This window comes from Mesocricetus auratus, unplaced genomic scaffold, assembly GCF_017639785.1.
Source record: "Mesocricetus auratus isolate SY011 unplaced genomic scaffold, BCM_Maur_2.0 Super-Scaffold_100028, whole genome shotgun sequence".
NCBI lineage: Eukaryota > Metazoa > Chordata > Mammalia > Rodentia > Cricetidae > Mesocricetus > Mesocricetus auratus.
This window is the reverse complement of record NW_024429209.1, coordinates 12,904,558-12,928,661: the sequence shown is the minus strand read 5'-3', so window position 1 is coordinate 12,928,661 and position 24,104 is coordinate 12,904,558. Positions and strand designations below refer to the sequence as shown.

Genomic DNA, 24,104 nt, shown 5'->3' with positions numbered 1-24,104 from the left:
CACCTGTGAAGAGAGACCCAGCCAGATTCTCTGAAAAACTTGTCACTCTCGTCAGCTCAGCTGTCCAACTAATTTGAAGGGCCAGTTGTGACATCCAGAGTCATAACAGACACTGAATCAGGCTCGCTGCTCAGGGGCTTGAAGGGCACTGACCACGCCTGCGAGGCCCCACCCCTCTCCTGCTCAGAAGCTACACCCACAATTCCCGGCAGGCTCTCGCCCAGTCCTCACGCCCCAGCCTCACTCTGCCCTGCGGACTGGCCTTGGACGAGCTGCTCCCTGCAGACAATTCCCGTGAGTCCTGAGGCACCTGCAGATCTCTGTCTCATGTCCCCTTGTTGAAGAAGGTCACTGAGCTATGTGGCTGTGCTTCTGTCCCCACCAAGAATTTGTCTTTCTCTGCTTCTCCCAGGGCCCTCCAGAAATAGTGCCTGAGAATGTGAAAGAGTGGACTTGGACCGTGAGGGTCACCTCGGGCGCTGGCGGGGCTGGCCTGTCATCACCACACACCTGCTCCAGCTGGTCTGTCCCCCACAGCGGAGGACCACTTAGGATGGATTGAAGGGCCCAAGGGGACCCTTTATTCCCAGTAAGCAGATGGGGCCAAAGAGATACAGGCTGTGAGCATTAGCTGAACGCCTACTATGTGCTGGTCATGGCATCCATGGGTGGGACACATCCCCTCAGCAAATGCTCATGATTGCCCGTGAGGAGGAAGATGGGGACAGTGACGGGACTCAGCCCAGGCCTCCATAGTTGAGAAGCCTCAGAATCAAGAGCTGAGCCCCTGGCGTCTGGGTCCAGAGCCTTGATCCTATCCTGGGTCTGCCGGCCAGAGCAGAATGGAGGGTACCAGGTAACCCAGGACGCTGTATTTAAACACGAAGAAATGCAGAGCCCGGCTGTGGAGACCCAGGGTGGCTGACCCTGGGTCTGTTCAGGAAGTGAGAACCAGGCAGCCTCAGGAAATGGGGTCTGAGGTGCTCGGCAGGTCGGGGAGGGGTGACTGGGTGCTGACTTCTGCCTGAAGTCCATGAGTTCTGCGCTGACTTTCCTAGGCCCGGGTGTCTGGGCCAGCTGCTTGACCTGCCTGTGCCTCAGCTCTCCCTGCAGCTCTTCTGGAGTGGCTGGTGCAGGCTGCAGGAGGAGGAGTCATGTGACAGGCTTGGTGACTGTCGTGGGGATGCTGTGACTGACAGTCTGTCATGGCTGGAGGTCCATCCTGTCACTGCAGGGATCATTTGGAGGTGACTAAAGTCCAAATATCACGGGTGTGTGAAGCTAACCCTGGTGGGCCTGGCCCTGGAGAGGTCTTCTAGGCATTTATAAGTAGAACCCGATGATCTGCCCTCTACCCAGAGCCCCCAGGGAGGCCTCTGATCCCGTTGGAGGTGCATTGGTCGGTTTGCTTCGCCTAGGGTCTGCTGCGCTTAGGCCAAAGACAGAGTACGGAGGAGGCCAGGCTGAGAACACAGGAGATGGAATGTTTTGGGCCACATAGGGCCAGGGCCAGAGAGCATCACCTCCCCTCAGCGTGGGCACGCAGGATCACAGTCACAGGGTGCTGCTGTCCTCTCATTCGGCCCCCTCAGACTGGATGTGATGACTTGAGTTTGAACGTGATGTGAAGTAGAAGGTTCTGGGTTCAAATTCTACCCCTACTCTTGGCTGCCTGCAGGGAAGCAAGGGGTTGGCCCACTGAGAGAGGACATGGATTCTGACAGGAGCTGTGACTTTCAGCAAGCTGAGGCCCAGCCTGAGGGACTGACAATGCCACAGGCTTAACATGCTCCTGCCGCAGTTGCTCCTGTGACCTGGCCACCATCGACATCCAGAGTTTCAGGAAGAGAACTGGGCAGTTGCCCACTATTGGCATGTGGCGGCTGGTTTCTGCTGTCATGTGTGCACAGGGTGGCATGTGGCGGCTGGTTTCTGCTCTGTCATGCATGGGGTGTCTTGGGAGCACCATGTCTTCCAGCTGCTTCCAGATCTTCTGAGCCAGGGATGAGATCATGGGCTGTTCCTTTGAGACAAGGGAGGGAAACTGGCCTCATGATTAGAGAGAATCATGCTGTGTCTATACAGCAGTTCTAGAAGATTCTGTCTGCTGTGCAGGAAGAGGGGGGCTCTGTGCTCATCGCAGCAGTGAATGAGTCATGGCTTCCGTGGGGACATGTGTGCAAGTGTGTGGTGAACTTGCATGTGCGTGCCCATACGTGTGCACATTCATGGCTGTATCCTGTACATTCCTGTCTGCATTGCTTTTACAAGCGTTCATAACTCCAGCTCCTCAGCGTCCCCTGGCCCTCAGAGGTGTGATGTTTCTGACTGTGGATGGGGTGGGACCCGCTGTCTCAAGCTCCCTCCATCCTGAGGAGCCCCTGGGATTGTGAGCTAACATAAACCCTCTCCCCTCTAAGTTGCTTGCGATTAGGACATTTGATCGCAGTAACAGAAATGAAACCAGAACAAAGGTCAATTCCACCAGGGCCAGAACAAAGCAGTGTCCAGTCCACAGGACAACCAATACCACCGAGGGGAGGAATGGTGGGCAGGGAGATGGCCCAGCTGGCCACGCAAACCAAGGACCCCATAGGGATCCCCAGCACTGCCGAAAAAAAAACAAAAACAAACAAACAAATCACAGGTGCTGTAGCAGGTGGCCAGCCAGACTGACTGAACTGGTGTGCTCCTGGTTCAGTTACTGAGACTGACTAAAAAAAGTAAGTGGAAACTGATAAAGGTGGATTCTTGACATGGATTTCTTCCCTGCACACACACACACACACACACACACACACACACACACATCTGCATGCACATATGCATAGAAATACATACATATGCATTGTGGGAACACCAGACCTTGAGCAGAAACCCACTTCCCCTTCTGCCTGGGAGTAGGCAGCTGTAAGAAAAACAATACAATGCCTGGGGGCATTAAGTTCCTGGAAAAGGCCTGCCCGCAGAAACCACCCTGACCTCGACCTTGTCCAAAGACTAACCACCTCTTCTGCCACGCCCAGATCAGTTTTTGGGGTCAGAGAGAACCAGCCAGGGGAGAGGAGAGAGCAGAAGCGTCTCTGGTGGGGGCCTTTCTTAGGAAGTTTTCTTGAACCTTTTTGGGGCCTGCTTAAAGTTTTCTTTACATCGTTGAACAAGTCTCTGTGTTGTCAATCCCCGACACCCTCCGCACGTTCTCGGACACAGGCAGACGCGACAATGCACATATCCCCCATACAAACGGATGCCCACCACACACATACACACACATGCATATACACACATACATGCATATATACACATACATCCATATGCACACATGCACACACATACACACATACATATACACACATGCACACACATACACACACAACACACACACATCTGCATGTACATATGCATAGAAATACATACATATGCACATATCCCCCATACAAACGGATGCCCATCACACACATACACACACATGCGTATACACACACACATCCATATGCACACATACATACACAGCACACACACACACACACACACACACACATACACACACGAACAGAAAGCTCACTCTGGCCCGTGAGTAGACTCAGCTCAAACTTGCCTGCCTCTCATGTCTTCTCTCTCAAGCCTCCTGAATCCAAGAGCTAATGGAGAATTATTTATTCTGATGATTATGTATTACTTCTTCCCAGACAAGATATGCAGGTTTTAATAAGGAGCGTCTGGAGACACTATGTTTAAATCCAGGGACATCACCCCAATAATGAGACTGTAAGGTGATGATGAGGGTGGCGGGGACAGTTAGGGCACAGGGGCCCTCGGGAGTCATGGAATCACAGGACAGACAAGGCCTTCCTGGATGCAGGGGAGGGAGCGCTGGATCCTGGGTTGGCAAGGGTTAGACAAGTCCTCCCTCTCTTTGTGGTTAGACATCCGCGAAGCTGCCGTTAGGTTGTTGCTATATGACAAGCCGAATCTCCATGGCCCTGGCCCACATGTGTGCGGTGTGTCCCATTCCCCACATGTGTGCGGTGTGTCCCATTCCCCACATGTGTGCGGTGTGTCCTGTTCCCCACATGTGTGTGGTGTGTCCCGTTCCCCACATGTGTGGTGTGTCCCGTTCCCCACATGTGTGCAGTGTGTCCCGTTCCCCACATGTGTGCAGTGTGTCCCGTTCCCCCACATGTGTGCAGTATGTCCCATTCCCCACATGTGTGCGGTGTGTCCTGTTCCCCACATGTGTGTGGTGTGTCCCGTTCCCCCACATGTGTGCGGTGTGTCCCATTCCCCCACATGTGTGCAGTGTGTCTCGTTCCCCACATGTGTGCAGTGTGTCCCGTTCCCCACATGTGTGCGGTGTGTCCCGTTCCCCACATGTGTGGTGTGTCCCGTTCCCCACATGTGTGCAGTGTGTCCCGTTCCCCACATGTGTGCAGTGTGTCCCGTTCCCCACATGTGTGCGGTGTGTCCCGTTCCCCACATGTGTGGTGTGTCCCGTTCCCCACATGTGTGCAGTGTGTCCCGTTCCCCACATGTGTGCAGTATGTCCCGTTCCCCACATGTGTGCGGTGTGTCCCGTTCCCCACATGTGTGCGGTGTGTCCCGTTCCCTCACATGTGTGCGGTGTGTCCCGTTCCCCACATGTGTGCAGTGTGTCCCGTTCCCCACATGTGTGCAGTGTGTCCCGTTCCCCACATGTGTGCGGTGTGTCCCGTTCTCCACATGTGTGCAGTGTGTCCCGTTCCCCACATGTGTGCAGTGTGTCCTGTTCCCCACATGTGTGCAGTGTGTCCCGTTCCCCGGCTCCAGCCACCATGTTCCTTTTCCTGTCACCACTGTATGCAAGTCAGGGCCCCTCTCAGAGCCCCTGCTGCCATGCAGGTGCCTTCCTTGGGGCTTGCAGAGAATGTAGAATTGGTCAGCACTTGCAGATGAGCTGGAAATATGTGGTGTGTGTGTGTGTGTGTGTGTGTGTGTGTGTGTGTGTGTGTGTGTGTGTGTGTCAGAGGACACCTTGGAGGACTTGGTTCTCTCCTTCCACTGTGAGGATCCCAAGGCTCGAACTCCAGGTTGTCAGACTTGGCAGCAGGTGCCTTTACCTGTTAAGGCGTCTTTCTAGCTCCGAGTATGCTATTTTATACACAAAGGCTGCCTTCATTCTCCTCCCACGCCTCACTTTCTGATTTCTCATCCTTTGGAACTTACTACCCAGGGTCAGCAGGGCCTAAGGACCCCGTGTCTCTGACTGCTCATTTGCATATTGAAAGATGATGTATTTCATTGCGAATGATCGTCCTTTTATTTCCTTCTTGTGATCCACTTAGAGCACCCTAATGAGCTTTTAAGTAGGTGTGCCATGCTATAGGTTAATTATTTAAGGCTTTCAATTCAGGGCAGTGGAGGGCTGTTGTGGACGCTTCCCTGGGAGGGGGTGGGGTCAGGCAGGGTGGAGAGGGTCTGGCTTGAGCCCAGCAGGATTCATGTCCCAGGGCCAGGTGTGGCTCTCGGCTGCACACAGGGCCGCTTTGGGGTTGAGCTGGAACTGAAGGCTGAGTGAAACTGCTGGGCTAGCACTGATGTCCACCGTGCTGCCCACACACAGCCTTCTGACAGGTGTCCGAGCTGGCTCTGAGCCATGGTGGGTCTTGGGGAAGAGGCTGCCTCCATGGGTAGGCCAGCAGGGTAGGGCTGAGTTTGCATGTAGGCCTGGACTGGATGGCTGCTGACTGCTGATTTCCAGAGGAAACCTCCTGGTAGCAGTGACATATGCAGCTTAACTTTGAGTACAACATAGAGAAGACAGAGGGAGGGCAGCATGTGGCCAGTGCCAACACAGGCAGATGGTTCTAGAAGAGCCCTCTAGAAGCAATGGCCACCTCGCCTAAGTTTCTTGGTCTGTTCTGTTGCTGTGAAGAGACACCAGGACCACACCGATTCTTATAAAGCAGTGGTTCTCAACCTGTGGGTTGCAACGCCTTTGGGGTTGACCAACCCTTGCACAGGGGCCATCTAAGATCATTGGAAAACATAAGATATTTACTTTATGATTCATAACAGTTGCAAAATTACAATTGTGAAGTAGCAACAAAAATAAATTTTATGGTTGGGGGGGGCGTCAGCACCACATGAGGAACTGTGTTAAAAGGTGATAGCATTAGGAAGGTTGGGAACCACTGTTATAAGGGAAAGCATTTAACTGAGGTCCTGCTTGCAGTTTCAGAGGTTCAGCCCATTGTTACCATGGCAGGGAGCATGGCAGCATGCTGGTAGACATGGTGCTGGATCAGCAGGAAGAGAGAGACATGGGACCTGGGTTGGGCTTTTGACACCCCACAATGAACACTAGAAATCATGTGAACATAGAAAAGGAACCAAAAGCCAAGTAGAAGCAGCCTCCTCCCACAAGGTAATGGCGAGGCTTCCTTGTGAGGAACCCTGTCCTCTCCTCCAGCCCCACCCATCCGTCACCAGCCACAGTCACATTCACCAAGGACAGGAACAGTGCCTATCTTTGTGGGACGGTGGGGGAGGGCGGGGTAGGGGGTGACAACAGACAGAGACTGCACTGAAACAGTTTGCAGTCAGCAGTGGGGAACCTGGGGAGCCTGTGTGGGAATGCTGAGGGAGAGCGTGTTCCGTTCTGTGGGACTGAGGATTCTGATTTCACTTTGTGAACGTCACATTTAATTGTGGGTGCGTGCATCATTGCCCGGATGTGGAAGTCAGCTCTCTCCTCTCACCATATGTGTCTCGGGCATCAAGCTCAGGTTGTTAGTCTTGGCAGCAAGTCCCTTTACCCACAAGTCATCTGCGTGGCCCAGATATTCTGAACTTGATGGTTGGTTCATGAAGAGGGGCAAGTCTCTGTCCACTTGGTTGGTGGCCCACTCAGTCAAGTCGGGATCACAGTGTCCCTCAAATCATGTAAAGGAAGAAGTTCAAAGATGTCAGAGACGGGGTGCATCAAACAACTTGCTTCCAGCCTCCTCTGCACCCCACAGAGATGCCCAGTGCCGAGCCTCTACCCCACCTCACTCGTGTGCTGGGCCTGTGGAGGGGCAGATGGTCATGGAGGCTGACTTTAAATCCAGTCAGGTAGCAGAGTCACTTACCACTGCCATCCCAGAGGTATTATTTTGCCACCAACACCTCATGGGCAGCCGTGGCATCGTCCTCTCTGGACAAATGTTCTGTATCCACCCATCGGTGCCAGTGGTTCGAGCCCACACTCCTGCTTCGTCCTGTGCTGAACTCCTGCCCTTTATCTTTCTATTCTGTGGGTCAACAACACCTGGCTGTTCAGACCTAATGAGCCCAAAGGCAAGACGCAGCACACAGACAAAGGCGAACCCTCATCCGTGTGCTCGGGCAGGCATCGCCCATGGCTAAACTGAGTGCTTTGTATGTGGAGTTTCATGGAGCACAGCCATGCTCCCAATTCTGGAAATTACTAATGATTGTCCTCATACAGAGCAGAGTGGGGCTTGCAAGCCACACGTTCAGGAACATTAGTGACACTTCTAGGATAAATGCACTAACCCCTGCACTCCGCAGGCGCTGCCGATACAGCAACCGGATCACATATGCTACTGAGTGGTGGTGGGGGGCTGAAAAGTCTCTTGGTTGGGGATGTGGGGTGTCTGAGAGGCTGCTGTGGTGTTGATGGGAATAGCAGAAGCAGGAAGAAGCAGACAGGAAGCTCGAATCCTGTCAGCCTCCTCCAGCTCCACAGTCGGCCTCCAGGCTCCTGGTAAGCAAAGCACAGGAAGTCTGGGTAAAGCCCAGCAGGAAGTCAGAGGTAAAGCCCAGCAGGAAGTCCAGGAAAAGCCCAGCAGGAAGTTCCTGGCAGAGGCCAACGAGAGGTCACTGTGGAGCTGTATATAGTATAAGCTTCGAGCTGAGAGGTATTAGTCTAAACACTAATGCTTCAACCACCCTTCCCCTATTCAGTCCCACTCTAGGGGCCAGAGATGGAGGACAGAGTGTGTGTCAGTTAGGGGTGTCTTCTGACTTAGATTCTAGAGTAGAGATGGAGGACAGAGTGTGTGTCAGTTAGGGGTGTCTTCTGACTTAGATTCTAGAGTAGAGATGGAGGACAGAGTGTGTGTCAGTTAGGGGTGTCTTCTGACTTAGATTCTAGAGTAGAGATGGAGGACAGAGTGTGTGTCAGTTAGGGGTGTCTTCTGACTTAGATTCTAGAGTAGAGATGGAGGACAGAGTGTGTGTCAGTTAGGGGTGTCTTCTGACTTAGATTCTAGAGTAGGCTCAGCTTTGCATCTGCGCAATGGCCATGCAACAATCATAACAGAGGTCATGATCTGAGGCCCAGCATCCGAACCTAGCACAGAGCTTCTGGTTGCCAGGGCAGCATGCATAGGGCACTCACAAACAGACTTGGGCATCTGGGCTGGCTTGTTAAAGGGCCTGCGCACCTGCACACCGTCACAGCCTTGGGTCTCAGCCTGTTATCTGACTAATATACCACACACCACACCCTCCCCACACACCACCACGGACGTTATCACTGTCCAAGACAATCCAGTCAGCTTCCTGAGCACGGGGAGGTCTGGCACTGGAATAGCTTGGTCCCCACTCATTCCTAGAGCGAGGCCCAGGTCCCGGGACCCTGAAGATGCCCAACAAGGATTCCATCTGGGACTGCCTTTAGCCCTCAGTCTTTCCAAGGTTTTGTTATCCCCACAGGAAGTGAGGGAACAAAGGTGCAGAACAGCAGATCACCTACTCAGTGTCACAGACTGAGCACAGCTGGTTTCAAAGCCAGTCTGACACACGCTCTTGCTTCAACCCTGTGCTTGTGGCCTCTCGTCTCGAGGTGGCTTTTCAAAGGCACTTTTTGCCAGTTCAGGGAGGGCCAGCTCCTCTCCCAGACAGCACAGTGGCTCCCACTGGCAATCTGCTATCTTCTTCATGTCGATAATAGCCCAAAAGAGATAAATCCAGCAATATGTGTGTGATCAGCAGTCTCATTGTCCCCCCTAAGACACAAATTTATGGGGCATCCGCACTCAGGGGGTCATCATTCCCAATAGTTTATGGTATCGAGCTTCCTTTATTTCCCCGGTAAATCTAATTTATATGGACGAGCAGATCGAGCTGTGCTGTTCCAGGCATTGGAAGGCTGTGAATCATTCACAAGGCTTTAGGAAACTTGGGGAGATTAAGGTTTTGCATAATGCAAATCAGGAGGGAAAGATGTTTGCTCTGCCTCCACTGTGGATGCAATTAGCGCAATGAACACCAAAAGAGATTCATTTTCCTGGGACGCAGAAAGGTCCTCTTGGTATGCAGGAGAGCACAGTTTTTTGCAGCACAAGAGCCCAGAGCCCAGGCTAGCCAAGCACCAGCGACTGTTTGATTTGCAACTTTAAAGAATTTAAGGATGAATAAAACATCGAGTTAATTTTCAAAAGGCTGTTGTCAAATGGCCTAAGATCTGAGCATTTGCTGGGCTCAACAGTCAAGACAGCACTTGAGGTGTGTTCTAGGCCCTGGGTATGCAATCCTGTATGCACCTGGAATTCTCTTCCACCTAGCTTTGGCCCCTCCAGGACCATAAATTCCAATGTTTTTTCTGGAAGTTCCACTTGTATACCCCAGCAGCCCTGCCCTAGTTCCTTTGATTCTAGGTCACTCGATGGTGCAGTAAACATTGACCGACCATCTTCTGGGAGCCAAGCATGCGATGCGCTAGGAGGGTGGAGCAGAGCAGATGCCTTGACCTCTTGGAGCTGATGCATCCTGGTGGGGGTGAAAGGTGTTATTTTAGGAAGTGCTGGATGTGTGGAGGACAGAAGTCATGAAGGTGGGCAGAGAGGTAGGAGAGGACAGGAATGAGGGCAGGTGGCATGCAGCTTTAGACAGAGTGGTTGGGCACATGCACACCGAACCCTCCCGGAGGCGTGGGCAGAGGTGAGGTATCTCTGGAGGAGTGACACGGGCACAGGGGGCCAGCTGGAAAGATCCGCGGTTTCAGGGGAACAATGGCCGCAGCTGGGGTGGCCGAGTGAGTGAGCAGGGAGGTGAGAGGTAAGTAGCAGTGTGCAGCCACGGTTGCATACAGCCCTGACTCCATGCAGCCACCCAAGCATCGTGCGTGCATGTACCCGTCCTCCTGTGCATGCATCTACCATCCACCCACGTCCCAGCCATTCACATGTATGTCCCCAGACGGCCAGTGACCAGGTTGGTCTCACTGTGGCAACTTAGGGAGTCCAGCAGGAGCTATGGGTGGTGAAGCTCATGTTCTGCGGAGCTCATGGAAACTAAGAAACCCTCCAGGAAGGAAGGCGATTCCCCAGCATGGTGGCGAGGCTTAAGAGAGTGATGTACTGGGGGAGGAGCCAGGACTCACAGGGTGGGCAGTGTGGATGGAGGTGAGCAGGGTCATGAGAACCACTAGCCTCTGGCCTGGCAAGTCCAGTGGAATCTTCACTATTGGCTCTTGAATGATCATCTCTCCCCTGCACCCATTTAGCAGATAAGAAGACAGAGGCTTCTTGGCACAGGGGTCCTGGCTTCTACTCCTTGGGCTTCCGTAGTCTGGGAACTGAGGCCAGTGTGAGGAGGGTCTAAGGTAAAGGAAGATCCTGGGGATGAAGGATTTCCAGCTGGGAGGACCGCCCTTCATGGCAATCCCTGTGTGCTGAGGGCCTGAGAGCTCTCTGGGAACCTAAGAACGGGCTTCATGTGGGCCAATGGGCTGGTTGCGACTCTGCCGGAACTCAGGCTGGAGATCTTGTAGGTGGCTGGGCTGGGCTGGTGCTGAGCTGTACAGGGGTGGGGCATGGTGTCTTTTAGCTTTGCTGCCCTCTCTGAGCTCAGGCCTGCTCTAGGCTGGGACAGTAGCTCATCTGTGGAGCCTCTGGGCTCCCTAGCTACCGTGGTCACCTGCGGCCATCCTGACTCCACATGGCCGGGGGGACTTCTTTGGGACCTGGAGCCATTCTTACTCATCTGCCCAGAACCTCTTAGGGCTCCCCCTGCACTCAGAGAAAGCCGATGCCCGAGAGGACTCGGAGATGCATATGTACAGAGCCAGGGGCTTCCAGGAGCGTTAATGATGCTGTCCCTTCTGTGTGGAGAACCCTCAGGCATCTGGACAGTGACGGAGGATGCGAGAGCTCTGGGGCCTGTGAGGCACTGAGGACAGGTGAGCCCCCGGGGAGCAGGCCTGTGGGCTACTTCTTCTGAGTCCAGCAACCCTCACCCTGCTCCCCCATGTTGCTGGGGAGCACATGGGAGGCATAATGGACACCCATGTGCTGTCTTCCCTCTTGCTGCCCTGGGAAGACAGTGGCAATTCTACCGCGGGTGATGGCAGGCTGGGAACAGAGGCACAGAATGGGCGGTGACAGGAAAGGCTGTGCGACCATGGCTGCTCCAGCTGCCAGGTGTGGATGTGACCTTGGGTCACAGTGCCCGGGGAAGCGATGTGATGGGCATCTGCCTGGCCAGACCCCTATTTTCATGTGAAAGGCAGGCGGGACCTGAGGAGGGCTGGGGCACCATCTGCTTTGGAGTGCTTTGTGCTGTGAGCTAAGTGCGAGCCATGCATCCCACCCCAGGGAGGCACAGGCACAGAGAAGGTGGCTGGCAGGGACTCTGAGGGTGGGCTGGGGTCTCTCTCCATCTGTGTGCAGCCCCTCCCGGTGTGTGTGTGTGTGTGTGTGTGTGTGTGTGTGTGTGTGTGTGTGTCTGGGCTCAGCACATCTCAGTACCAAGAACTCTGAGGGTAAACATGGACACTGGCCCCTTGGAGATGTTGTAGACTCCTCTGTGCATGGAGAAAAGAGGCAGGGGTCCTGGCAGCCCACACTACCCACCCCCTGCCTTCCCTTTCTGTCATTTATCACCCAGCAAAGCAGGTGTTTTCCTCTTGCCCCTTGCCCGGCCCCTGCTGTGGCATGCAGATCCTGCAGAGGAGGCTTGATCCATTTTGCTGTCAGCTGTTGCAGGTGCTCTGGTTTGAGGCTGCTGCTTGTCCCAGCTGCTCACTTGTGGCTGGGGCTGGGATGCTCCGCTGTAATCCCTGCCCAAGACCTTCCTGCATTGGCAGCAGAGGGCCTGGTGAGGCCCCGCCCTGTGCACCATGGTCCTGGCAACTGGAGAGCGTGAGGGTTCTTGGGGCCTCCAGCAGACTACAAGCTCTTGCTTCCACTTTGTCACTTTGCCCTGATTCTCTCTCTGACAAGACACAAGTGATGCAGAAGTTTTCAGCCAGCCTTGGGGGAAGATGTGACCTCTCCATCCTTTGTCTGCTGTGTGCCTCTTAGAGCAGCTAGGCCAGGCTGGCTTCAGGAGACTCAGGGAGGAAGGGCTCTTGTGGTTTCTGCATCCCAGAGTGTTTCCTACTAACACATGAGCTGAGAAAGAGGAGTGCATGGGGTACCCTGTTTCTCTCGCTGTCTCTCCCTCAGGAGCCTGGCAGGTCTTTTCTGGGGCTGGCCAGGCCTAACGTGGACTCAAGGTCACAGTGGGTGCAATGTTCTCTCTCTCTCTCTCTCTCTCTCTCTCTCTCTCTCTCTCTCTCTCTCTCTCTCTCTCTCTCTCTCTCTCTCTCCCTCTCTGTCTCGCTCTCTAAGTACATAGCTTCTCTTTCTTAGTAGTTGTTGTTATGTATATATATATGTGTGTGTGTGTGTATAATGTATATATTTATTTCTATATACACAAATGCAACCTGCTCAGTCTGTGTAATGTGACTTGTATGCATGCTTTTAGGACTGACCATTTGGTGTGCTCTTCCTTGGGGAAGACTATTTCTCCCACTCTCTGCATTCCCTAATTTCCTGTAGTTTTTTTTCTGTAGAGTTGAGGCCTTTCCCCTGTAGGATGTCTATTGGTGTCACCCTTGTTCGGGTGATACTTAGGCAGTCATGTTGGTGAGACTTTATGGGTGTATCTTCTCTAACATTTCTAGGAGAGACAGTCTCCCAGCAAACTCCCTGTTCCTCTGGCTCTTACATTCTTCTCCCTCCCACTTCCACAGTGTTCAGAGTCTAAGGTGCAGGTGTTATGTTGTAGATATATCAGTTGGGACTGGCTTCACAACTCTGCATTTTAATTGCCATGTTTCTGTAATGCTCTCCATCTGTTGAAGACAGAAATTCCCTTGATGAGGGATGAGGACTGCACCTATCCATGGATGTTTTAGTTACTTTTCTGTTGCTGTGAAGAGACACCATAACCAAGTCAACGTAAAAAGAAAACATTTTGGGGCCTCACAGTTCTAGAGGGCTGGAGTCCATGACCATCACGGCAGGGGGCATGGCAGCAGACAGGCAGACTTGGTGCTGGGGAAGGAGCTGAGAACTTACTATTGATCCACAGGTCTACCAGCTGGGAACCAAGCATTAAAATATGTGAGCCTATAGGGGCCATTCATACCACCACGGTGGGTACAATGACAGATACTTGGGATGTAGTTAGTGATTATGCTGGTTTAGTGGTGGCTGTAGGTTCTCCTCCTGGATCCAAGGCTTCACTGGCCCTGGGTAGTTGTCTAGGTTTCCAGTACCAAGCATGGTTTTCCTCTTGCTGAGTAGCTCTTAAGTTCGACTAGAGGGCTGTTGGTTACCAGCAAGGTGTGCACGCCCCTACTGCAGCCTTTGGGCTGATTGTTGTTGTAGCTCATAGACATCACAGCTGCGTGAAACTGTTTACTTCTCCTCTGGAAGCTTGCATGGCATCTTCTGGTACCGTGAAAGCTAGTCCTTAGGGAGGAGGCTTTCAGTGCAGATCCGGCTCCGGTCCTCTGGGCCCTGCGTCTGAAGTAGATGATGTCTTCAGCAATAGGGACTTACCTTTCTCCCCTCGGAGGCAGCCAAGGGCAATATCAGTAGCCTATGTTTAGGGAGTCTCTTGGATAACCCCGACTAACAACTTAAAGGAGGGCTTCTTATGCCTGGTGTTAGGGGTTTTGTCAGCCTACGGCTCTTGTGGGGAGCCTTGTCAGCCCATAATGCAGCTTTCACAGAGAGCTGCTCCACACGCAGACACACAGCTACTCTGAGCTGGTGTCTGTTCAGGGCAGATGTGGGAGGTCCCTTGTTGCTTATGCTCCCTGGATAGCCAGGCGTGGCTTCCCCAGTTTTATTCCAAGCCCGGCATACCGCACATCCCCTACCACCAGATCAGAGCCATTGTCACCTCTTGTGAGCCACTACAGCCACCTCAGGGGTGAGGCTGTGTTTCTGTCCCTATGGTAAAGGACTCTGAACACGAGAGTTGGGCCTTGTCTCCTTGCTGTCTACTGCCACCCTGTCACTGAGGTGATGCCATCGTCCTGACTGTAGCTTGAGCCACACATCTGCTTTGTTTGTCTGTGCCTGCCTTGCTCTGTGACTGGCGGCATTGCTTGAGTGACCCACACCACAGCCTCCTTGCTTCTGGCTCTGTGAACCCAGTGGAGATACCTGAAGAAGGTCATAGGTATGGTTGGGGTGCCAGCTCATATGTCTCCTTCCTTTTGGGGTCACCATGCTCTGGCCTTTCTGCCTTCCTGCCATGTGAACTTTTCCTGGGGAGACACAAACAAATGTCCACTCATACCGTATAGCCAACCAAAGTAACGGTTGAGCCAAAATCCAACTCTGTGAACCAATGCATTTGCTGGACTTACTTACATAAGTGTCGATTGATGAGAGGTTATGGGAGTCAGGGGTTACACCAAAACAGCACAGAACCCAAAAGTCTCACCCCAGTCTGGATGCAGCTTTGCCATAATGCCATAGATGAAGTCTCCTCCTAACTGTCCATACTGTCTGTACTACACCATCTCGGAGACCACGAGAGTATGGGCTTCTGGGGGCAGGGAAGTGCGGGCAAGTCCAGGAGGGCGAGGGTAGAATCTCAGGTGAGGGTGGGATGGCCCTCTGGAACCTTCCTTTGTTGGCAGGCCTGCATCTTGAGGGCCTTCTGTGCACGGTCCTAGCACCTCTGATGAAGATGGTGATGACTTCCATGCTCCTTCACCAACTCCTCCCCTGTGGGCTCCTCCCACCTCAAGGCAGATGGTGTAGCCAAGAAAGACCAAGGCAGCAGAAGGCAGGTTGGGGTAAGAGAACCAGTGTATGGGCAGATGGACCTAGGGGAGGGGCCAGGTTGGTGGCTGCCATTCTGAGGAGGTGGTTGAAATGTCTGAGTGTAACTGGGCAATTAGTTATGTCCTTCATAACTAAGTCAGAACCCTCCCTGCTTTCCTGCTGACAGCTCAACACCACCTGGTTGGTTTCCTCCGCCAGAATCGTAAAGCCATCGTTCCAGTGCACACCACCTAGCTTGCTCGGCGTCTGCCTGACACACGAGCCGCTGAACCCTAAGGCTGGGACACAGAGCTGAAGAGTGTCCCAGTAAATACTGACTGACTGAATCAATGATGAGCATGCAGCATGCCACACGCTGTCTGCTCCCTCATGCCTGAATACACTTGCACCTGGGCCTTGCAGGAAGTGGGACTCCTCCTACTGCACGGGTCCTGCTGGCAGTGGGGAGGGGTTTGATTCAAAGGTGTCTGTTGACTGCCAGCTGTCTCTTGCAGAATCAGAACCTATTGCTGGTCTAGAGAAGTCTTCCTCCCCTCCTACCCCTTCTCCTCCCCCCCTCTCCCCTCCCTGCCCTTTGCAGAGGCCTTGACTTTGTCTCAGAGCCTCCGTCCTCATCTCTTCACCGTACCTAAGTCTGTGGAGACACAGTGAAGCGCCTTTGGAGCGGAGCCTGCCCTCCAGGGCTTCTCTGGAGGCTCCACCCCCCCCCCCCCTGCCTCCGCCATGGAGGACTCTTTGTCCTCAAAGGTCCCATCTCATCTGGTTCCTCTGGGTCACTGGGACTCTATTGGGTGCAGCCTCCCTAGGCTAGCAATAGGCTGCTCACACCCCTATGGGCTAGGGTGCCTTTTGGGGCTCCCTTCCCAAGAACTTGGTGTCAGACAGTCATAGACAGAACACACTATGTCACCACATGCCGTAAAAGCAAAGATAGAACTTTAAAGCTCTGTAAATATTTAAAAGTAATGAAATTAAACTCTGATGCTCCTAGGATGATAGTAAATCCCAGGGTGCCCAGTGATGAGGGCCCTCCATCCAACACAGTAAAAACGCACACATTGGACATTAGAAATGCTCTGCCCAGCCCGTGAATCGGAAATAAAACTAACACACACTGTGGGAGGCATCAAACATTCTGTTAGGTCTAGCTCTGTTGGTTTCAGGATTTAGGGGTTCTGTCTTGTAATATTTGGATGGGGTGAGGGGAGGATGTTGTCCCATGCTGTGATCTGGAGCTGACAGAAGGGTGTGTGAGGCTTGTGAGTTGAGGGTTCTTCTGTTCTTCATCTTGGAAGTTTAATTTCAAAAACAGCCTGGGACTGGAGAGAGGGGAGGGGAACAGGAGGGAGGGAAGGGAAAGAGCAGTGAACAAACCCAATGGAGAGGTTTCTTCTCCCCTGTGAGAGTTCCAGCCACACTCCAACCGACTCATGGCAGGCTGCTCTAAGCCATGGATTAGGCCACCCACCCACTCACACAGGTGAGCTTGGTCTTTCCCTTATCTCTGTCCAATAATGGGAAGGGGTTCTGGGTAACAGAAGCTGAGGGTCTCATACCGGAGACAGAAGGAATGCTGGGGTAATTAGAGGAGGCTGAGAGACAGGCATGGGGAGGGGTAAGCTCTAGGGGGCCTGCATCAGAGACTGCTGTATAGGTGGTCTTGACATTCACTCACAGAAAGAACCCAGTAAAAGCTGACTAGGTGAATAAATGAGGAAACCAACAAATGGACCAATGACTGGGATCTGTATGGTGGTTTGAATGAAAATGGTCCCCATAGGCCCATGGCATTATTAAGTGATGGGAGATGTTATTCTGTATGTATTTCTCTTGTTGGTTGATGAATAAAACACTGTTGGGCCAATGGCCAATGACGCAGGAAGATAGGCGGGACTAGGAGAGGAGAAGTCTGGTAGAGGGAGGCAAGAAAGCCCACCAGAACACTCATGATGTATCAGGCAAAGGAGTTGCAGGTCCTGTATTCTCCAGTAAGCCAAGACGTGGCTGTGGGATCAGGCTGGCGGGAAGAGTGCTAGTAACAACTAGGAGGTGTGGCCTTGTTGGAGGAAGTGTGTCACTGGGGGCAGGCTTTGAGGTTTCAGAAACTCAAGCCAGGCCAGTGTCATTCTTTCTTCCTGCTGCCTGCTTTTCTGGATGTAGAACTCTTGGCTCCCTCTCCAGCATCATGTCTGCCTGTGTGCCGCTATGCTTCCTGTCATGTGAGAGTGGACTAAACCTCAGAATTGTAAGCAAGACCCAATTAAATGTTTCCCTTTATAAGAGTTGCTGTGGTCATGGTGTCTCTTCTTCACAACAATAGAAACCCCAACCAGTCTGGAGGGGGCCTTGAAACTGTCAGGAAAGCACAGACCTCCCCCCTCCGAGCTCTCCTCCAGAGCTCAGGGGTCCCTCTGCCTGGGTTCTGCTCTTTCCCTCCTCACTGACCCTAAAGTTGGGCGTCCCGGGTTCTGTCTCCCAACCTCTCTGCCCCCTTGATCTTGTGGGCTCTTTGCCTACAGCCTCATTTCTTGCCCTGAAATTGTTCTTAAAGTCTGTTCCTGGGTTTCTAAAATCTCAGCCTGGGATCCCATTAATTTCACACTTAGTGTATACTGAATGCTTTGCAAAGTAGCTTATTGAAACTCTATTGCAACCTAGACAAGATTCAAGTTGCACAGCGAAGTTCTGGAACCAAGCTGAGACTGGGGACAGAGGACCATGTCCTGCACTGTCTTGCAGTCCTCTGCCCAGAAGCACAGATCTAAGACCCTGCTATGCTTTAAGGCCTTAGGTTGAGGTGACCAACCTCATGATGTTTCCTCTCCCCGTGATGGCTAGAATCAAAGCCCCGGGAGCTTCCTGGCTGTGTTCCTTTGTCCCAAGCTGGTGCCTACTCCCTCTTTGTCCACTTCCACAGGCTCCTGTAGCTGTGCTGGTGGAAACAGTTCTAACCTTACAGAGGGCACAGGTCTTTGTGCTCACAGATAAGCACCAGGGAAACCAGGAATGTTAAGCGTGCAGGCTTGTCTCTCAGAACCCATCTTCAGGGCGTAGGTTACATGTACTTTGCAAAAGAGTTCCGATGTACTCACACCTCAAGCTTTATAAATGTGCACATGGGATTGAAATAACTATTACCAGGAAACTCTTTCCCACAATTGTACTGTACTTAAATATGTCTAAAACAAACCACCTGGGGTCAGACTCTAGAAGTGTGAACCAACACCTGCTGACTAAGGTCGTGTTGAACTGGACTTCCCTCCTGCCTCGCTGGGAATGTTTCTCTGCTGGCTGTAGGCAGCATTTGCAAGGTCTCCCACGTATCCAGGCCATTTCATCTCTGGGTTTCAAAACAACTGCTATATTTTTCTGGATTCCTGAAAGTGCCACAAGCCCCCACAACTGTTTCTACTGTATGTTGTGGACCATGTGACCTACAGTCCTGTAGCTTTCTGCAGTAGGGGTTTGCAGTCTGGCATGGTTCTGGGCACACTAGGATAAAGTCATTCCTATGCCAGAGCTGTGTGACCTTGGGGAAAACTGGAAATCTCTCTGTTCTTCCGGTCTGTCATCTGCATAGTGGAACTTGACCTGGTAGGGGAGCCTGGGAATTCCAGGGATTCCCTCGTCTTAGTCACTTTTCCACTGCCAAGGCAGCTATTAGAAGAAAGAGTTTATTGGGAACTTATAGTTCCGGAGATTTAGAGTCCATGACCATCATGGAGGGCACATGGCAGCCTGAAGACAAGCGTGACACTGGAGCAGTAGCCGAGAGCTCACATTTGCTCCACAAGCAGGAGGCAGAGAGAAAGCTAACTGGAATGCAGTGGACTTTTGAAACCTCAAAGCCTCTTCCCAGCAAGGCCATACCTCCTAATCCTTCCCAAACAGTTCTACCAACTGGACCAAGCGTTCAAACATAAGAGTGTATGGGAGTCATTTTCATTCAGAGCATCGCAGACTTGCAAATATAACTGGCTGGCTCAGGAGTCATCAGTTCAGAAGGCTGCAGCGTGGTCTGGTTGTACAGCTGTCCACCTCTGCCCTCAAGGCCCCAGGCTCTGCAGGATCCCCCGACAGAGACTCTGTGTTGCGTGTCCATCAATCCTTCAGATGATGAGCGCCTGCTCTGAGATTAAAGCATATTGATTAGATGCCAGGCCCATGCAAGGCATCTTCACACAGTGCTTTAAAATTCCGCTCTCCCAGGCTTGGGAAGCGGACTGCACTTTACACATGAGCCCTACCAGTGGGGTGAGCCTGCTCCCTACTGTGACCTGTGTTTCTGCAACTTCACACCAGATTCCTCCGAGGCAGACCCTGATGGGGGCACAGGGTCTCTCCCACCTGGTGAATATTTATGGAGGGCTGTGTGCCAAGCCGTCTCCAGGTATGCCAATGAAAGACACAGAGAAAAAAATCACCATGGGCTTAGAGTCTAATGAGGAGGAGGGAGGGGACAAGAGAGGAGAGGAAACGGAGGGAGGGGAGGGAAGAGGAGGAAGGAAAGGAGGAAGAGAGGGAGAGAGAAACAGACTTAATTGAGAAGCAGAGGGGGCCCTAATGGCACCCCAGCTCCTTGCTTCTTTCCCCCCAGGGCCTCAATTCCTCAATCTCTTTCCCGCCACTGTCGGTCCCTGGAGGCGGCTCCGAGCTGGCTTTGCTAATTGATATAGATGACCTGCCTCTCACTGTCGCATCGGCTTGGCACACTTTCATATTAATTGGGCTGGAGGACGAAAATTAAGTGGTTTAGTTTGCCATCATTCAAGTTGAGAAATGTGGGAGTGGGGCAGAGAGAGAGAGAGAGAGAGAGAGAGAGAGAGAGAGAGAGAGAGAGAGAGGAGGGGGCGGGGGCGAGCAGTAGAGCCCCTTAGGGGAGGGCACAGAGGCTTCCTGGTGAGGGGACCAGACTCCTGGGGCAGCCCAGCAGCTCTTTCTGTGCACATGGGTTTATGCCCATCTGCTGGGGCTCAGTCCAGATCTTGGCTGCCCCTGTGGGCATCTCTCCCTGACCCCCACTCAGGCATAGGCACGGCTCCTTGATCCTGACACGCATGAAGTCACAAGGACTGGAAAGTCAACCTCAGAGTCTGAAACCTCAGTGGTGATGCTACCCACAACAGGCTGCACCCGGGACCCAGGCAGCTTCTCTCAGCCTGGCAGCTGCTCTCTCTCCTTCCCTGCTGGAGAGGGCCCCTGCCAGAGCTGCCACCCCGGCCTCTTCCTGGTATTGCTGCACTGTGGCTATCAGGGTTCACCTGATTGGACCCACCTGCTGATGTGTGTTCCTCAAACACCGGTGGGGGGTAGGTGGGATTTCCTCAGGGACGGGGCTGCCCCTTGGGGCCTTAGAACAAGAAGTGTAGCTGCATACTATGATGGAAGCCCCTGGCTGGGACTCAGCTCTAGTGTGGAGCCCAACTGGCTTACTGTCGCCTACTCAACAACATATGTGGAGGGCGAGGCTCCCCAAGTATTACCAGAAAGGGAGAGAAGGTGTGGGTCCCCTGTACATTAGAAAAGGCTCACTGGGTACAGAGCGGATAGTGGCCCAGCTCCGTGTCCTCTGACAGTCAGGTTCTAGCCTGGGAGGGTAGACAGAATTTCCTTTTCAATGACTGTGACAAAACAACCCCTGACAGAAGCAACTTCAGAGAAACAGGACTTATTTTGCCTCATGGAGACTCAGTCTTTCATGGTGCAGAGGACACAGCATCCACAAAGAGACTGTGCTTTCCATGGCTCTCCCTGACTGGCCACCCAGATGACCAGGGGCGAGCTCAGCTGGGTTGGTCGGCTTGCTCTGACGTGACAGGAAGTGGGTTTTTATAGATGAGTGGAGAGGGAGGTGTACTAGTCTGCATAATTCAAGCTCAGCTGTAAGGCCTTTAGGCTCAGCTGGTTTCGGGGTGCCAACCGCTGAACTGCTGTTGTCTCCACTTCCTGGCTCCTCCTCATGCAGTCAGTTGGTCTACATGGGGTGGCCAAGATGAGTACCAGTGTGGCTCAACTCATCTGGCCCTTGGTTTCCCAAACCAAGCACCTGTCTCAGCTAGAACTGCCTAAGAATCACGTGAGAAGGGCCCAGAAGAAAGCCCAGCACCTAGTAGTACTGAACAGACATGAGTCACGATCACGCATCCACACGGCTTGTGTTCACACACTCACTTCCATATGTGAGCACACATCTGTCCACCAACATGCACGCACCTGCCCAGTGCCTGGAGCGCAAACCACTCACACAGAGATGTGTGCTCATCCATAAGGGGACAGACAGGTTGAGTGACGGAGACTGTGAATGAATGACTGATGGAGGTGATGAAGACTGGATATGCTTGTTTTTCTGTCCTCTGCTTGGAGCCTCAGTTTCCCCAACTGTCAGATGGGGAGCTTGCCCTCGCCTTGCCTGGTATTCCTGCAAATCATGGAAAACAGTTTAGACTGTCTTCATCTGAGAGAGAAATTTGGGTTCCTTGAAAGCTGTGACTTTCTCCTGACCGTCTTTGGGTCTCCGAGGTGACCGCCCACAGGCTGACCGGTCCAGTTTGCTTTCTGTTGCTGACCAAAAGCAACTTAGGGGAGGAAAGACTTTATTTGGCCTAGACTTCCAGGTAAGAGTCCATCGCTGAGGGAAGTCAGGGGAACTGCCGGGACAGGAACTGAAGCAGAAAACATGGAGGAGGGCTGCTCACCCACTCACTCTATGCCTTATGCTCAGTGAGCTTTCTTTCGAAGCCCAAGACCACCAGATGTCTAGGGATGGTGCTGCCCACAGTGGGCTTGCCTCTTATATCACTTAGCAATCAAGGCGGTGCTCCACAGACACGGCCAACGGTGAAGCTGATCTCGGCAATTCCTCAGTCGAGCTTCCCTCTTCCTAGATGATTCTAGGTTATGTTAAGCTGATAGTAAAAACTAGTCAGGACGCTAACCTTCCTCTGGAACAGTAGGGAGGACCCTCAGCTGCCTGTGAATACCAGCCTCCTACCTCAGCCACCTCTGCAGACGATAGCCACCTCTACCCCCACCCAGATGAAGAGCTGTGCGTCCTCCTGGGTCTGGAGTGACTCAACTGTCTTAGTTTCTATTGCTGTGAAGAGACACCATGACCACAGCAACTCCTATATAGGAACACATTTAATTGGGACTGGCTTACAGTTTCAGATGCCCAGTCCACTATCATCATGATGAGGAGCGTAGCGGCACACAGGCAGACACAGTGCTGCAGAAGGAGCAGAGAGCTCTACATCTTGATCTGGCAGGCGGCAGAACGTCACATGAGGCCTTGCTTGAGCACATGAGACCTCAAAGCCTGCCTCCACAGTGACAGACTTCCTCCAACAAGGCCACACCCCCTAATAGTGCCACTCTTGGTGGGCCAAGCATTCTTGCACAGGAGTCTATGGGATCCATACCTATTCAAACCACCACAACAGGTCACAGGTACAACCCTGACCCAATGAGCAGAGTCAGAGAAATGGGGCGCTCTGGTTGGGTAGATTTTGACCCCTTGATCCTTTGGGCCTACCATAGACATAGGACTTACTTATTGCTAAGTAGGTTACTTAGTAGGGATATATGTTGTGAAATAGCATATTTGTTTAACTAAAAGATATGTTACATCTATTTGTGTTGCAGAACAATTGTTTAACTATGTAAAGATGTGTTGCTGTTTTACCTTGCCTGCTTAAGGCACCTGATTAGTCCAATAAAAAGCTGAACAGCCAATAGTTAGGCAGAGGAGGGATAGTTGGGGCTGGTGGGCGGAGAGGAAAGGGGAGCCAGCCAGCTGGAGGTCAGCCAGACAGAAGCAGAGCAGGCAGGAGAGCAGGATGGAGTGCGTCGATGAGGTAAAGGACCCTGAGGCAGCACACAGATGAATAGAAATGGGTTAATTTAAGTTAAAGAAAAAAGCCAGCTGGAAACAAGCCTAAGCTTAGGCTGAGTATTCATAATTAACAATAAATCTCTGTGTCACGATTTGGAGGCTGGTGGCCCAAGAAGGCCTGCTGCAGATGTGCTTATTTTCCTCACACGTATTTCAGAGGTGATGAGCAGTCAGGTGTGTGTACCCACGGGCGCACTGGGTGCTGTGTGCTCACTGGTAATCAACAACAACAAAACCCCAAACAAAAATCCACCACCACCACCAAGAACCCCAGCAGCACACAGGGAAGCACTAAATGGGATACTCACTGAGGGACAGTCCCTGCGTCATTCAAACAGCTCCTAAAGAATCTCCTTCGCCAGCAGCTACAGAACAGGGCCTGAGCCCGTGCAACCCCACCCCATGCAGATGACTGACTCACATGGGAATTAAGAGATAAAGGCTGTGCCAAAAAAAAAAAAAAAACAGGCTCAAATAGTTAAACAGGTAAGTCACCAAACTGAATAGTAGCCCTAGAGGCCATGGAAACTTAGGAGCCTACCTCCCATTTCCCTGATAACACTAGAAAGTTGACTACCAGCATAGCTACTCGTTAGGATTAAAGTTCCACATGAAAAGATGGAGGTACGTGGGAGTTGGTGGTGGAGGTTACTCAAGATAAAGCTACCTCTTCCAGCTTAAAATAATTTACTTATTTTTATTTTGTGTACATTGGTGTTTTGACTGCATGTCTGTCTCTGTGAAGGTGTTGGATCCTGGGGTTACAGACAGTTTGAGCTGCCATGTGGGTGCTGGGAATTGAACCTGAATCCTCTGGAAGAGCAGTCAGTGCTCTTAACAACTGAGCCATATCTCCAGCCCCTAAAAGAATTTAAAGTCTCTGTCTGGCCTGGAGTGGACACTCTAAGCCACCCTGAACATGGCATTAGGCTGTCTCTTCCCTTTAAGAATTTACCCAGTGGGGTCTGCCCGTTATCTGGCCAGGGAGAGGGGAGGACCAATTATCCCCTCATTGAGACATGAACTTGCCTTCCCGGGAGCCCCTCCCTCAGAGTCCAGGCTGGTAGAGCATCCATTCTGTAGTGTTGTAGAGCCTTCCAGTAAGATGACTTTTCCTCCTCTTATTTCTCTCTGTCTTTCAGATGCTAGCT

At 52.3% G+C, this 24,104-nt stretch overlaps 1 long non-coding RNA gene across 1 annotated transcript; it reads left to right on the top strand.

Moving 5' to 3' along the window:
• Positions 1-206: 206 nt before the first annotated feature.
• Positions 207-16,181, top strand: LOC110341712. Its single transcript, XR_002383693.2, has 4 exons — positions 207-294; positions 413-589; positions 14,915-15,073; positions 15,229-16,181. It is a non-coding gene; the product is annotated as an uncharacterized LOC110341712 (long non-coding RNA).
• Positions 16,182-24,104: the final 7,923 nt, after the last annotated feature.